Below are 17,336 nucleotides of genomic sequence, written 5' to 3' on the forward strand. Positions count from 1 at the left end.
TTTTAAGTCTACTGTAAATGTTAAGGTTCTGAGTCTAAATTCTGAGATGCATTATTACAATCTGAGATGCATGTCACAATCTAGTGAGATTTTGAATATATTTTATGTAAGTATTTCCATCTTGGTTTGTTCTGTTTAAGTTTTGCTGTAAATTAGAAAGGAATAGCAGTTTTCTGTTAACGATTTCATCATTTTAAAATCGTCATATTTTGAAATTCATTCGTCCTGAATTAAGACGAGCCCAAAATGTTGGTTATGTATCTTTAACTTTGCTCTATAAAGTACTCTGTTTGACCTGCTGAGTTTCTCCAGCATTGTGTTTTTACAAAAGTCTTTATGCTTGTTGCACATTGATTTTTCAATTAATGTCTCGTGTTAACTGTCTGCTTCTGTCAAGTGTGTCCCATACTACAACCATCTTAAGAGCTGAGGGCATCTTGTTCCATAGGAACTACAAAGGGATGACCCTGGGATCCTTGTTCATTTGGCAAAAGAAAACTTGGGGAAATAATGAATTCAACTTTTTGAACGAACTGGGATGTTCAGATGACAATGGAACAGTATTTTTGAAAATATTCTGCTTGTTTGGTTTTATCAGTTTAAGAACCTGTTTAGACTGGTCTGTAATAATGGGGTGGGACGTCTATTCCTGCTGTTTGTTTTTGATTGGAAGCAGAGGAGTAATCCTCAAATCTTGTTTCTGGTGATACGGAGTTATTTTTGTTGTGGATTGGTGTCAGCTCTTGGAGGTTTGGGTCTGCCTTCCTTTTACCTTCAGCTTTAGGTTAGGCTGGAAATGCTAAGTTTCTTGATGCTTTCTATTGGAGCTGTGTCATACCATTTCTGAAATCCATTGTTTGTCTGAGAAAAAGCATGATTCAGATCCCAGAATGATATATGTGTACAGCTCTGTATAAAACATGATACATGCTTGCTGTACTGTTGACCAATTTTTACTTAACTGAATGGACCAATTGTTGGTGAAGTTCAGGAAGAATTTGTAGATTTAATTATTCCTCAGGCCACGTTTGGTTTGGTATATTTGGGTTGTGAGACTCTAGTCACCCCCAGTGAGAACACTGATCTGCATTCAGACAGTAGACTCAAATCTCCTGAATCCAATGACAAAAGTTGAATCCAGAAGATAAGATTTAAATTTATGCGGACAAACTTGTAGTTCATGTACACAATCAAAGTAATGTTTAACTATTGATGCATTTTTAATCTAACTGAAAGATTTATTGTAGTTACAACTAATGTTTTTTTCTTTTTCAATCTTTTAATGAAGTTTCAGATTAATAAACATAAGAATGATACAAAGGCATGGAGATTGCATTAACAATGGTTAACGTATTCCAAAACGGACATCGAGCAACATATGTAAACTGAACCTCCCAGTTTCTTAAAGGCCAAACATGAAAAGGAATCAAATTTTATTACAAACATATCCCCCTAACTAAGAAACAAAAGCTGGACTACTGTGTTTCACCAGTTAAACAATTATTTTGTGGTTAATTCGGCCCCTCTACACTCACAAAAAATTGTTGGAAAGGATCAACTTACATCATATGAAAATGTTGAATAAATGGCGTCCATGTTTCTTCAAATTTAACCGAAGGGTCTTGAAAGTATTAGATCAAATGAGAAAATCACATGATCTGCCAGAATGTTTTAAAACAGCATTAATGAGTTATACCAAAATAAAAGATCCTTTACAACCTTCCTCTTGTAGACCTATATAGTAATTAAATACAGATTATAAAATTGTATCTAAATTATTATCTATTAGATTAACTCTTCTTCTTTGGCTTGGCTTCGCAGACGAAGATTTATGGAGGGGGTAAAAGTCCACGTCAGCTGCAGGCTCGATTGTGGCTGACAAGTCCGATGCGGGACAGGCAGACACGGTTGCAGACTAAATATTTAGCAAAATCACTAAATATGGATCAAACATGTTTTTTAAAAATAGATCTGTAGATAATATAGTTAAATTTATGAGTTTATTAAGTAGCATGAAAAAAAAAGGAACCAACAGTAGCGGTCACGTTAGACACAGAAAACACATCTGACAGACTTTTTATTTAAGATGCTAAGTATATTTGGAATTCCGACTGTTTTTTACGAATTGGAGAAAACCATTATATAATCAACTTTAAGTGGTCACAAACGGGCAAATATCAAAGTCTTTTTTATTAGAGAGATCATCTAGGCAAGGATGCCCATTATCACCATTTTTATTTGCTTTGGTCATAGAACTTTTGGTGGAAATAATTAGAAGAGACAATGAGATTAAAGGTTTCGAGATAGACAATAAAGAACGTAAAATTAGTTTTTGCGGATGATGTTTTGTCTTATTTAACAAAATCAGTAAATATCATTGTTGCAAATTAAATGTAAGATTTGTAGAATATAGTGTCAGATTATAAAAATAAAATATTGATAAGAGTGAAGTGATGCCTATGGTTCATGTAGATTATTATATACAAAGTTTAAAAAAAAGACATTTTAAATGGCAAAAGGAAATATTTCGGAAGAAAAATAGAGATTTAAATAATTTATTTAAATTGAATTACATACCATTATTTAAAAAATTGAGGAAGATTTTAAAAAGAAGGAAAGATTTGCCTTTAATAAGACGGGTAAATTGTGTCAAGATGAACATTTTTCCGAGAATACAGTATTTATTTCAATCATTACCCATCCCTATACCAGAGAAGTTTTTCCAAGAGCTAAATAAAAATATTAGGAAATTTATGTGGAGAGGTAAAATGCCAAGAGTAGCTCTGGAAAGCCTGACTTGGAAATTTGAACAAGGATGATTAAGATGACCAAATTTTTAAAAATTATTACAAATGAGCCCAATTAAGATTCTTGTCCTCCTGTTATCATAATTGGAGAAAAAGCAGCGTGGGTTCATATTGAAATGAATAAAATTGGAGAAATCAACCCAGAGTATTTTTTTTGTACAAATGGAATAATTAATTATTGGAAAAAGAAACCAGAAGAACCAATATTAAAGTACTTGCTTAAGATATGGAATGGAATTCATATGGAAAGAGGAATTAAATATGATCAAATACCCAAGATGTTGTTAAAACAAAATCAGCTTCTTCCTTTTTGACTCTGAATAATCCTTTTTTTTGATATTTGGTATAGTGAAGGTATACAGAGAATGAAAGATTGTTTTTCAGGTGCCTTTTTTATGAAAGAGAAATGTGAAATATCAAATAATTTAATTTTTTCCACACTATCAACTTAAAATATATTTATAAGGGATATTAGGTGCGAGTTTAAAACTGCTGGAACAGAGTCAATTTGAATATTTAATTATAGATAAGTTTATTGAGAAATTTATTACAAGTGTGTGTATATATATACACACACACACACACATTTGTAATAAATTAATATAAATATAAATTATATATATATATATACACACACACACACATTTGTAATAAATTTATATAAATATAAATAAATATATTGTCTATTAAAAAAAAAATATATATATATAAATAAATGATGTGTTAGAAATTACAAGATACTATGTGGGGGGGAAACAAAGGGAGGAAAAAGATCTAAATATACAAATTCAAGAAGAAGTTTGGTCAAGATTGTGCCAAGAGAGTGTAACAAATACAATTAATGTTAGATATCAAATGGTACAGAATAATTTTCTACATCAATTGTAATATACTCCATATAAATGAAAAAGATTAATCTCAAATTATACTGATAATTGTATTAGATGTAATAAGGAAGTAGGGACCTTTGGACACTCAGTTTGGTCCGATGTTAACATGGAAAAATTTTGGAAAGATTTGAGTATATTCTTAGGACAAATTATGAAGATAAAAATGCAAAAGGATCCAAGAATATTTTTACTTGATAATATTATATGAAGAAGAAGTGAAAATGAAGTTGGATAAATATGAAGAAAAATTTCTTAATATTAGCAATACCTATATCCTTGTTCAAATTAATGCAGTTAAAATTATTATTTTTACCTAAAATCTTGAACTTATTTCAGACTGTCCCAACCTTCACCTTTTTTTAATATTATTGATTCGAGAAGTTCTTCATATATATAGCAGAATAAGAACCCTAGTTTAAGTGAGAAATATTTACAGAATTTTTTTTTAAATGGCGGTTTGACATTGCCTAATTTTATATTCTACTATTGGGCAATTATTATTCGGTATCTAATTTTCTGGACATAGATTTGGATGAACTTCAGTGTCCATGATAGGTGAGTCTTGAATGCAGGTTCATGCAGGGATTCTCATTGGCTTCTATTTTAGGGGGTTTTATTCCCCTTTGCACAACTAATACTTTTTGACACCTTGTTCTGCTTTTGAAAAGTATCTCATTAATACGATAATCTACTGACTTAAAGATGATCTCCTGTGAGTTCACTGCCGGATAAGTTAAGTGTTTCTTGCATTTTGATGTCATTTCTAATTTTTAACAGTAATTTTGTTTTTTTTTCTGTAATAATATTGCCTATCAGTTTGATCAAGGTCTGATTTCTTGTCGTGTTTTACTGGCAAAATAAAAGTGTTTTTGAACGCTTTGAAAATTGTGTGAAGTTTGTGCTTCGGGGGAGAACATTACCTGTCGATAGGAATGTTTGATCCGTTCATTCAGCTTATGGAATGTTCCATGTTAAAGCATTGCATGTTTTTGTAAAACTCTGAAGGATTAAAATACCTCAGATTTATTGGAGTGGAACGTTTCCAATATATCAAAGACAATTAAAATCATTGCGTGTCTCCTTTGCCCTCTGAACCAGTGTTCATCAGCTTTTTAATTTCCACTTGTGTACCATCTTTAAGTAACCACAGAGGATCTCTGGCATAGTAAGAAATTACTTAAGGTAGTATGTGAGTGGGTGGGGGGAGGGGAGGGGAGGGGGGGTGGAGGTTGAGAACCACTGCTCTAAACTATATTATTTTGGACCAGGACTCTGATCTATATCAGGCTTAATTTAATCTCCATCTTGCATTGGTCCGCATTTCACAACATAAATCTTCAAGCCTTCCACATCATACCCAACTGAAAGCCTCACTGATATTGCTGTCCAATGCACCTCAGTTGTCTATAAGCAGTGAGCAGTTGGACTACTCCAGGCCCCGAATCTAGATTGCTTGCTTTACAAAAGTCTCTTTAAACTGTTTTGAAACAGCTCATCATAGATATTTAAAAACATTTAAAATGGGAGTTCATTAAATTCATTCAGAAGATTGTGGCCCACATTCAGTGGGTTTCACAAAGCAGTGTCAGATGCTAAGTGCTTCTGCACCCTCAATGTACATGAGTTCCTTTCCTGCACCATTAGCTGGGGAGTCAGATGGTCCTTTCATGTTCTTGTGTCTTGTCAGAACAGCAGAGAGTGGGTGGCAGTTCCCCCGCACAACACAATCTAACTCCTAATGAAGAAATGAGCAAATGCAACTCAACAAAGGAATTTAAAACTTTATTGCTGTCCATGAGTCACTGTGATGCTTGCTTGCTGCAACCTAACAGGTAGGTAAAGTACACCACAATGTCAACGCAGAAAAAGAGATGATAAATATCAAAGGATAAATTAATTTTCACAGTTACTGCAAGAACAAGAGGGACAATTCAGTCTTGCAAACAGATCTTTGGTCCCTGAGTAGTTAGTGTTTACAAGGAGGTTTAAGAACCTAAAACCCGTTGCTTCAAAACTGCTCTTGAGCCAAGGTACTGGACCTAGGGATTCTGTATCTTCAGTCTGTGGGTGGCATCCCATTTGGATGCTTTCAGAGATCTGTGCTCATGGTGGACTTATTAGCGAGTTGGAAGCTAATACAGCGATGATCAAGAGGGAGTTGGACAGTAAAGGAATGGAGGTAAATGTGTGGGTGGATGGGATTAGTTTAATTTAGCATCCAAGTTGGCACAGAAATCATGCATTGGATGGCCTTTTCCTGTGTTGTATTAATTATGTTACCGACGTACTTCATTTGTTACCACCTTGATCAATGCTTTGTTTGAACTTGCACATGACTGAACATTGCATTTCCAGAATGCATTAATACATTTCTCTCATCTAAGTCATGAATAGGTTCTAAATCAGAGGGCCCCAGGCAGATATTTGTGATGCAACAGCCTGCTAACCTGGTGAACTAGCAATTTATTCCTGTTCTCAGTAAGTGATGGCTCTATCTTGAGTACATCTGTCTAAATAGACAAATTCCATTTTCAAATTTCTAAATTGTATGATTGTGGATCTTAGTGGTAATGTAGCAATACCATGCAAAGATTGGGTGAGAAGGATCCAATTCTTAAAAAGAAACCCAAAGCACTTGCTGAATACAGAAGAAAAAATATTTATTTTATTTGCTTCCTACCCACCACAACAAAGTCTGAATTCACATTCCTGGATTAAACAACGCCTGTGTTTATTTCCTGCAAACTCAGGAGTGGTTCCCAATGAGAACAATAGTCACTTTCCCGGAAGGAGATGTGGTAAGCTTGAAGCATTGACTTCCAAAGAGTTTTGTCACATGGTTGGGCAGAAAGCAGAGCTGATTTAAATATTTTGGGGTTTTTTGGAGAGAATATCTCTTGATCTTAAGTATTTAAATTTTATGGAATCAAATATTACAAACTATAATTTGGAAATGGTTTTTAATGGATTTAAGAAAAAAAGAAATATGGTAGGGTAACAGGCCCTTCCGGCCCATGAGCCCGTGCTACCCAGTTACACCCAATTGATCTACAACCCCAATATGTTTTGAACAGTGGGAGGAAGCCCAGACGCTCCTTACAGTGCTGGATTAGAACTCGTCGCTGGTGCTATAACATCATTGATGCTGGAAATCCTATTAATGCTGGGGAACTAATAGGTCACAAAAAAACAGTGGTGTAGGAGAACTGTAAAAGTTAGAAAGTTTCAAGTTGCAGAGAATGAGAGGGGTTGGAATGAGCAATGGGATGATCTGGGGTGAGAGAGATGTGTCATGAGCCCGCAGAACAGTTGGGATTTTTTTTTTTAAAGTTTGAAATCTCAAATTAAAGAATACTAGAAATGTTCCACAGACCTGTGGAGAGAGGTTAAAAAAAAACCAAGTGATCTCTGCAGATACTGGAATCTGAGTCTTAACAAACTGCAGGAGAGACTCGGCAGGTCGCGCAGTATCTGTTGCAGGACATTCTGAGCTGAAACTCTAACAAGACTGAGGGTATGTAGGACAGAAGCCAGTGGAAGGAGGTCCCATATGGAATGATGAACTGGGTGGAGGAGAGAAGTGATGGACCGAGGGAGTCGATTGGTTGATGACACATGCCCCTTGCTGACTGTGTCTGAACCCCTGAATAAAGGCGACTCTGCCACAGCCTCCTCTTCAGTCTGGGACAGTCGACCAGCATGGAGGTGCCTCCATTCTGTTGTTAATAAAAGCCTATCACTTTCTGTATAACTTATAGTCTTTTGAAGTAATGGTGCATGAATGAGTCAGAATGGGGGAAGACAAAGACAGGTTTAGAGTTACAGCCTGGTAATGGGCCCTTCCGGCCCATGCTGCTCAAATACACCTTCTAATCGTACGTTGTTGGAATGTGGGAGGAAACCCATGTGAACCCAGGTGCAAGCATCTTACAGACAGCACCTGATTTGAACCTGGTTCCTGGCGCTGTCGTAGCTTTGCGTGACCTGCTTTGCTCACCCGGCAGCTTTCAATGGTTGGGAGATCAGTGCCCGTGACGGACTTGGCAAGGGTTGTCAGCCTTCTGTGTTCCCAGGTGCTTAAACTCCAAACCAGGCTGTGATGCACCAAATGATTGAACATGCTGAACAACCAAAGGAATTGCTCACATGATCCATCTAAGACTTTTGTATTCAGGAAACTCTATTTATTTATTTGTTTGGATGGATGAAATACTTGTCCTGCATATGTATTGTTTGTATGTGTGTTCTGTCTGGTTGTATTTTGCACCAAGGCCCGGAGGACACTGTTTCATTGGGTTGAACTGGTGCCATCAGATGACAATAAACTTGACTTGGTTTGCTTTGAAAAATACACCTGCAGAAGTTTGATCGAGTATTCAATGATATGCCAAATCTTTGTCTGCCTTTTTCACCGTTTGCTCCACAAGAGTTCTTCCAAGATGTGGATTCCCAGGAACTTGAAAGTACAAATGCTGTTCGCTGCTGTCCCATCAGTGAAGACAAGTGTTTGGTGCCTTGGCTTCCCTTCCTAAACTCTATAATCTGCTCCTTGATCTTGCTGATGTTGAGAGCACGATTGCTGTTCTGGCATCACCCAGTCAAGTTCTCCTTCCCCATCCTTGAATTCTGACTCAATTCCTGTTATTCGGCCAATAAGGATGATATTGTCAGCAAATTTAGAGATTGGATTGGAGCTAAACTTGGCGTCGCAATTATGAGTGTTGAAGGGGGTTATGGATGCATCCTTGATGTGTTCCCCTGCTGGTCAGCAAGGAGGAGGTGATGTTGCCAATCCACTGGTATCTGTACAAGAGGAAATCTTAGATCCATTTGCCGACGGCTGAAGAGTATCTTGTTTGTAGTTTGGATTAACAACTCCTGAAGTGAGTTCTCTACCACAATTTTTCACTCTACTGAGCTTTAAAATAAATTATAACTGCAATAAAAGTATTACATTTCTCATCATTCCTATATTTAATCACTTGGAGTTGTGCATACAAAGGTACAATTTTTAAAAAATCATGAGAATGTTGACAGGATTTCAAGGTTTGAGTTACAGGGAAAGGTTTTGGAGACTGGGGCTTTTTTCTCTGGAGCGTAGAAGATTGAGAGGGGACTTGATAGAGGTGTTTAAGATTTTAAAAGGGACAGACAGAGTAAACGTGGATAGGCTTTTTCAATTAAGAGTGGGGGAGATTCAAACCAGAGGGCATGGTTTAAGATAGAAGGGGGAAAATTATAAGGGGAACATGAGGGGAAATTTCTTTACGCAGAGGGTGGTGGGGATGTGGAATGAGCTTCCGGCAGACGTGGTCGAGGCGGGATCATTGGTTACATTTAAGGAAAGACTGGATCGTTACATGGATAGGAGGGGACTAGAGGGGTATGGACCGGGTGCAGGTCAGTGGGACTAGGAGGGTGGGGATTTGCTACAGCATGGACTAGTTGGGCTGAACTGGCCTGTTCTGTGCAGTAAGTGGTTATATGGTTATATTAAGAAATTATTTGTGAAACTAAATCTGAGATGACAAAAAGTAGCAAGTGCTTTTCTTTACACATTACAATAGTGTGGCAGTTTGGTTTTAATGTAACCACGTGTATGTGCTATATTTCAATTGTTACTGTAAAATTTCACACCAGTGTGAAAACACCTTTGGCAACATTGATTTTGCTGTGGAAGTCAGCCCGCACCTCTGAAATGGAATCAGCCTGCAAAAAAAAAACCACAGAAAGAAATCTCTTCAAAGCAGACAGACTTTATTATAAATGATCAATTTGTATACGAGAAGTGAGAATGACTATCAGGAGACGTCTCAAGCAGACGCCTTTCTGAAGTATCAGGTCTCACTTCAAATACAAATGTGTGCCTCTATATTTATACAAATTCAAATGAGTTAGGGGAAAAACTACCCTCACTCATCATTCTATATATTAAAATATTAGTTTCCCTGCCCCAGCGTCTCGCTTTTTTGTATTTAACTTTCACAAGCAAAATAGAATGTGTTATGGTCTTGCATTGCCTTGAAACATACAAAATAAATGATGTTTATGCCTACTTTATCTCGATCTCTAATTGGACTTATGCAAGCCATCTTATCTGTCCTTGTAAAGCACATTGAGTGCCACTTTTCACAACAAGGTCATGTTTTCAGCCATCTTATGACACACTAAAGGTGTGTCAGCTCTCTTGTTTAAATTTTAGAAGCAGCAGTTTTAGCATTGGGATACAAGTCAAAAGCATTGAAATATAAGTGAGATATAAATAATTCTTCGACATTGCTTGTCACTACAGAAGCATCAACTATGCAAATCATTGCTGTTCTCCATCACACATTCAGCCACAATTTCACAGTGTTTAGTCACTTTTCCTTTATTGAGATTGCTGCTTGATATTGTCTTATTTTTAACATGATTTTACTTTCTTTCACCGCATCACCAGCTTTTTCTTGTTTTTGTTGAACCAAACCAGACAAGCTTTGTTTGCAGAATTATGGACGTTACAGAAAAGATGATTTGAAATTGGGATGGTTTTCAGCTTTATCTCTCGTACTTTGTCCAAAAGTGAGCAAAGGTGATTTGTCAGGTTAACACAACCTTTGAAAGAAAGTGGTGGGTGGTGAGGTTTGAAACGTTTAGGTGTGTTCTGTTCAACATGTATTGAGGTTTGATAAGTTTACACCTGGAGGAGTCACGTGATGGAGTAGTGGCCGGCAGGGGAATACCAGCCCTCTCCAGAAAGGAAGAAATAAAGTGAAGAAAATACAAAGTTCAAGAAATTCAAAACTTAACAAATAAAAGATAAAGTTGTAGAGAAAAGAAAGAAGGAAAAAGTAAAAACAATGGGGAAAAAGAGAAGAAAAGACTCCAGAAGAGAAAGGAGAAGGCCTTACCTGCATGAAGAAACAGGGAGCCGTTGTGGAGAAGAGAGCCCGTTCTCCAAGGTTGGTGAAGACCCCACAGAGTCATGACCCCCCCGACTGCTGGACTGCAAAAGTGGCTCTTTGAGCCAAACAAAAGTATACAACTGCGCATGTGCTTATTAAGGAGAAGGAGAACACCCGACGGGAGGGGGCTCAGCTGAGGAGCGGGCAAACACAACGCGACCAGCTGAGGGATGCCCCACACCAGGGCTCTCAGCTGGAAGAGGAGGAAAGCGACAGGAAAGGGAGTGAAAGGAAAGAAGAGTAGCAGCAGGAGGCCCAACAGATGAGTAGCCCAGAAGAAGAGGACCAACAGTAAGAAGCCAAGCAAGAAGAAGCCCAGCAAAGTGAGACAAGCAACTCATCAGGAAAGTCAGAAGAGACACAGATACCAAGGAAGAGAAGAAGAAGACACAAATACAGGTACAGACACAGAAGAAGAGGAAGAAAACAACCAAGATCTGCACAGAGAAATAGAAAGTAAAACAGATGGACAGAAAATACATAAAGTTTTTTTTCAAGAACAAATGAGAACATTAAAAGAATGGTTGACATTAGAATTTAGTGAAATGAAAGTACAGAAGAAAAAGTGAGTAGAATAGAGCTGGTCATGACAGAAATAGGGAAAAGATTAGAAAATGTGGAAGAACGAGAAACAGCTGGAGAAATGGAAGTGAACGACTTAAGAAGAAAATTGGAAGAAAGTGACAAAAAAGTTAGTCACAAGAGTTGTTTGCTCAGAAAATTGATATGTTGGAAAATTATAGTAGGCGAAACAACATAAAAATAGTGGGCCTAAAGGAAGATGAAGAAGGCACAGATATAAAGGAATTTATAAAAGAATGGATCCCAAAGGTCCTGGGAATGACAGAAATATAGGAAGGAATGGAAATAGAAAGAGCACACAGAATACTAGCTCCAAAACCACAAACACATCATAAACCAAGATCCGTTTTAGTAAAATTTTTGAGATACACAACAAGATAAAATATACTGGAACGGGCAAGGAATAAAATTAGAGAAGATAATAAACCATTGGAATACAAGAGTCAAAAAATATTTTTTTACCCAGATATAAGTTTTGAACTCTTAAAGAAGAGGAAGGAGTTTAATGCAGCAAAATCGATCCTATGGAAAAAAGGTTATAAATTCATGTTAAGACATCCAGCTTTGCTTAAAATATTTATCCCTGGGGAGCAAAACAGACTGTTCTCAGATCCAGAGGAAGCATGAGAATTTGCAGAACGCCTGCAGGACAGAAGGAGAGATGAAGAGATGTAACAAGAATGAAGAACGGTGATAAAATACATATAAAGATGTAAAAATAATGTATATGTAAGAACTAAAGAAGGGAAAGAGAAGGGAAGAAAAGAAGTAAGGGGGAAAAAAAAGAGGGTGAGCTTTGTTATATGTGAAAAAAAGTCTTTTCTGGGTGGGTGGGAGAGAATAACCGTCACTGTGAAATCAGTTGACACTTGCGAGCGGATTCGCAATCCAAATGGAGAGGGGAGTTGTGGTTGCCCGGCAAGGGATAAGGGGCAACTCAGAGAGGAGGGGTACATTTGAGGCTAAGGGAATATTGGATGTGAGAGTTGTTGAAGTATTTTATGTTTTAAATGTGTTGTTATAAATTGAGTTTAAAAAGGGAAATCTGAGAGACAAAAATAGGGAAAAGGGGGTTGGTGGTGGTGAGGAAGCAGAAATGAGGTGTAAATAGGGTATGAGATGGCCATGTTGAATTATATGACTAAATATTTATGGAATACATACAGTGGCTGTTGCTTTAGACGCAGAGAAAGCCTCAGGGTAGAATGGAATTATTTATTCAAAGTATTACAGAGGTTCAATCTACCAGAAAAATATATCAATTGGATTAAAGCATTATATAAGGGACCGTTGGCGAAGGTGACAATAAATGGATATATATCAAACCAATTCAAATTAAGTAGGTCAACTAGGCAGGGATGTCCACTATCTCCCTCACTGTTCGCTTTAGCAATAGAACCATTGGCAGAACTGATAAGAATAGAAAATAAAATAAAAAGGATTAAAAATAAAGGAGAAGGAATATAAAATCAGTTTATTTGCGGATGATGTTGTAGTATACTTAACAGAACCAGAGGTATCAATAAAAGAATTACATAAGAAATTGAAGGAATATGGAGAAATATCAGGTACAAGATCAACGCAAATAAAAGTGAAGCGATGCCAATGAGTAATGCGGATTATACAGAATTTAAAAAGAATCACCATTTAAATGGCAAACACAAGCAATCCGATACTTAGGTATTAGATTAGATAATAATTTAGGCCACCTATACAAATTAAATTATCAGCCATTAATGAAGAAATTACAGGATGACTTAGAACATTGGAAAGAATTGCCACTAACACTGATAGGGAGGGTAAATTGCATTAAAATGAATATCTTCCCAAGGATACAATACCAATTTCAATCATTACCAATTCCCTTAGAGAAATTCCTCAATGAGCTAAAGAAAATAATAAGGAAATTCTTATGGAAAGGGGGGAAACCGAGGATAGCATTAGATAAATTAACAGAATGGTACAAACAAGGTGGTTTGCAACTACCAAACCTTAAAAATTATTATAGAGCAGCACAATTAAGGTATCTATCAGATTTTTATCAAACAAGGGAAAAACCAGACTGGACTAAGAGCTGGATAAAATAGGGGAGAAGGTGTCAGAACATATACTTTATAAGTGGGATAAAAAAACTGGTGCAATATAGAAGTTCACCAGTATTGCACCATTTACTCAACATATGGAAGAAGATTCACGTAGAAAGGAAAAAAAAACAAATTTCCAACTACCAAAATTATTATTAATGCAAAATCAGCTAATCCCTTTCACAATAACATAACATAATAACATAACAATTACAGCACGGAAACAGGCCATTAGGCCCTTCTAGTCCGCACTGAACCAAACACCCCTTTCTAGTCCCACCTCCCTGCACAATGCCCATAACCCTCCATCTTCTTCTCATCCATATACCTGTCCAACCTTTTCTTAAATAATACAATTGACTCCGCCGCCACTATTTCTCCCGGAAGCTCATTCCACACGGCTACCACTCTCTGAGTAAAGAAGTTCCCCCTCATGTTTCCTCTAAACCTCTGCCCCTTAATTCTTAACTCATGTCCTCTTGTTTTAATCTTTCCTCCTCTTAACGGAAATAGTCTATCCACATCCACTCTGTCTATCCCTTTCATAATCTTAAATACTTCTATCAAATCCCCTCTCAACCTTCTACGCTCCAAAGAATAAAGACCTAATCTGTCCAATCTCTCCCCATACTCTAGATGCTTAAACCCAGGTAACATTCTGGTAAACCTTCTCTGCACTCTCTCCACTCTGTTTATATCCTTCCTATAATTAGGCGACCAGAACTGCACACAGAACTCCAAATTAGGCCGCACCAACGTCTTATACAATCTCAACATCACCTCCCAACTCCTATATTCCATGCAATGATTGATAAAGGCCAGCATACTAAAAGCCTTCTCCACCACCCTATTCACGTGAGTTTCTACCTTCAGGGAACGATGTACCGTTACTCCTAAATCTTTCTGCTCTTCTGTATTCCTCAATGCTCTCCCATTTACCACGTATGTCCTATTCTGATTCTTCTTACCAAAATGAAGCACCTCACACTTATCAGCATTAAATTCCATCTGCCATTTTTCAGCCCACTTTTCTAAGCAGCCCAAATCCCTCTGCAATCCTTGAAAACCTTCTTCATTATCCACTATTCCACCTATCTTAGTATCGTCTGCATATTTACTAATCCAATTCACCACCCCATCATCTAGATCATTAATGTATATAACGAACTACAATGGGCCCAATACAGATCCTTGAGGCACACCACTGGTCACCGGCCTCCAACCTGACAGACAATTATCCACTACCACTCTCTGGCCTCTCCCTTTCAGCCAATGTTCAATCCATTTGACTATCTCAAAATTTATACCTAAAGACTGCACCTTCCTAACTAACCTTCCATGTGGTACCTTATCGAAGGCCTTACTGAAGTCCATATAGACAACATCCACTGCGCTACCCTCATCCACATTCCTAGTGACCTCTTCAAAAAATGCAATCAGATTGGTCAAACATGACCTTCCTCCCACAAATCCATGTTGAGTGCTCCTGATCAGACCCTGTCTATCCAGATGTTTATAAGTACTATCTCTAAGAATTTTCTCCATTAATTTACCTACCACAGACGTCAAACTTACAGGCCGATAGTTGCCAGGCTTCCGCCTTGAACCCTTTTTAAATAACGGAACCACATGCGCAATGCGCCAATCCTCCGGCACTATCCCCATATCTAATGACATTTGGAAAATTACTGCCAGAGCCTCTGCTATTTCCTCCTTCACTTCTCTCAATGTCCTGGGGAAGATCCCGTCTGGTCCCGGAGACTTATCCACCTTTATATTCTTCAAAAGCCTTAAAACTACACCTTTTGTAATCTCTATATTCCCCATATTTACCCAATTTGATTTTTTTATCTCACATCTCCCAATATCCTTCTCCTTAGTGAATACCGAAGAAAAGAAACTGTTCAATATCTCCCCCATTTCTCTAGGCTCCACACACAGTTCTCTGCTCTGATTTTCTAAGGGACCAATTTTGTCTCTAGCTTTCCTCTTACCATTAACATATTTGTAGAACTCTTTTGGATTAGTTTTCACCCTGCTTGCCATAGTTTTCTCGTACCTTTTTTTAGCTTTCCTAATTCCTCTCTTAAGATTCCTCTTACATTCAATGTATCTTTCAAACATCTCCTTAACTCCATGCTTCTTATATCTAATGTACGCCTCCCTTTTTCTTCGAACCAAGTTTCCAATATTCCTTGAAAACCACGGCTCTCTCCAACCTTTTGCCCCTCCTTTTAACCTAACAGGAACATAAAGCTTTTGCACTCTCAAAATCTGATCTTTAAAAGACTTCCATCTCTCTACTACATCCTGCCCATAAAACAAATTGTCCCAATGCACACCCTGCAAGTCCTTTCGCATCTCCTCAAATCTAGCTTTTCCCCAATCAAAAACCTCAACCCTTGGCCCTGACTTCTTTCTTTCCATAATGACATTGAAGCTGATGGCATTATGATCACTGGACCCGAAGTGCTCGCCAACACTAACCTCCGTCACTTGACCCATCCTATTTGCCAACAGTAGATCTAACACTGCTCCTTCTCTGGTCGGCACCTCTACATATTGTTGTAAAAAACTATCTTGCACACATTTCACAAACTCTAACCCATCCAGTCCTTTCACAGAATGTGTTTCCCAATCTATATGTGGAAAATTAAAATCTCCCATAATTACAACCCTGTGCTTATCACAAATATCTACTATCTCCCTACAGATTTGCTCCTCTAGGTCTCGGTCCCCTCCGGGTGGTCTATAATACACCCCTACAAGTGTAACCTCTCCTTTCCTACTCCTCAGTTCCGCCCAAATAGCCTCCGTGGATGTGCCCTCTAATCTATCCTTCCTAGGCACCGCTGTAATATTTTCCCTGACAAGCAATGCAACCCCACCTCCTCTTGCCCCTCCGACTCTATCACACCTGAAACAACGAAACCCAGGGATATTCAGTTGCCAATCACATCCCTCCTGCAACCATGTCTCACTAATCGCTACCACATCAAACTTCCAAGTATCAATCCACACCTTCAGCTCATCCACCTTTTTTACAATACTCCTGGCATTAAAATATATGAATTTCAGAGATTTCCCAATTTTTAATCCCTGTTTTCCCTCATCTTTAATAACAACATTATTTACTTTTCCTGCCAATTGCCCTTCATCTTCTTCCAGAGCAATTCCCTTCTCTATCACCTGCCCATCCATATTCAAATACTTACTACAAACTTTCTTTGTTTGCATTCTAACCTTCTCCTTACTGCTCTGTACTATTTTGTTCCCTCCCCCCAACCATTCTAGATTAAAGGATCCTGAGTAGCCCTAGCAAATACCTCTGCCTGCGATTTAAGTGTAACCCGTCCTTACTGTACAGGTCACATCTCCCCCAAAAAAGGTCCCAGTTATCCAGAAGCTTAAAACCCTGCCCCTTACTCCACCCCTTCAGCCACGTGTTAATCCTCCACCTCATTCTATTTCTATTCACACTGTGAGAATAGGAGATAAAAGGAATTAAAAGAATAAAAAATTGTTTTTTTGAAAATAATTTTTTATCATTTGAACAAATGAAGTACAAATATGGAATAACTCATGGTACAATGTTTGCATATCAACTGAAAACCTACTTAAAGGACAAATTGGGAACCAGACTGAGTTTACCAGAAGAAAGCAGCTTTGAATATGTGATTACAGAAACAACAAGAATAAAAAGATTTATAACAAACATGTACATTAAGCTGCAAAAGAAAGAAAATGATGAAATAAGCTATAAACCCAGACAAAAGTGGGAAAAAGATTTAAACATAAAGATAAAAAATGAAACATGGGAAAAGTTATGCTCTGGAACTATGAAAAATATAATAAATATGAGGTTACGCATGATACAATATAATTGGTCACACAGGCTATATATCACGCCCCAAAGGTTAAATAAATGGGATCCAACATTGTTTTAGATGTTTTCGCTGTTTGGGCATGTGAGAAAGTGAAAAAATTTTGGGAAGATCTATACCAGGTATTAAATAAAATCACAAAAAG

The 17,336-nt window shown here is 37.5% G+C and overlaps 1 protein-coding gene across 4 annotated transcripts in view; it reads left to right on the plus strand.

Moving 5' to 3' along the window:
* The window catches only part of LOC138745419 (furin-like), a 124,338-nt gene that overhangs the window by 13,865 nt on the left and 93,137 nt on the right, over positions 1–17,336 (plus strand). The gene's annotated exons all lie outside the window — the stretch shown is intronic.

The sequence above is a fragment of the Narcine bancroftii genome, chromosome 11 (genome assembly GCF_036971445.1).
Source record: "Narcine bancroftii isolate sNarBan1 chromosome 11, sNarBan1.hap1, whole genome shotgun sequence".
In the NCBI taxonomy this organism is placed as follows: domain Eukaryota; kingdom Metazoa; phylum Chordata; class Chondrichthyes; order Torpediniformes; family Narcinidae; genus Narcine; species Narcine bancroftii.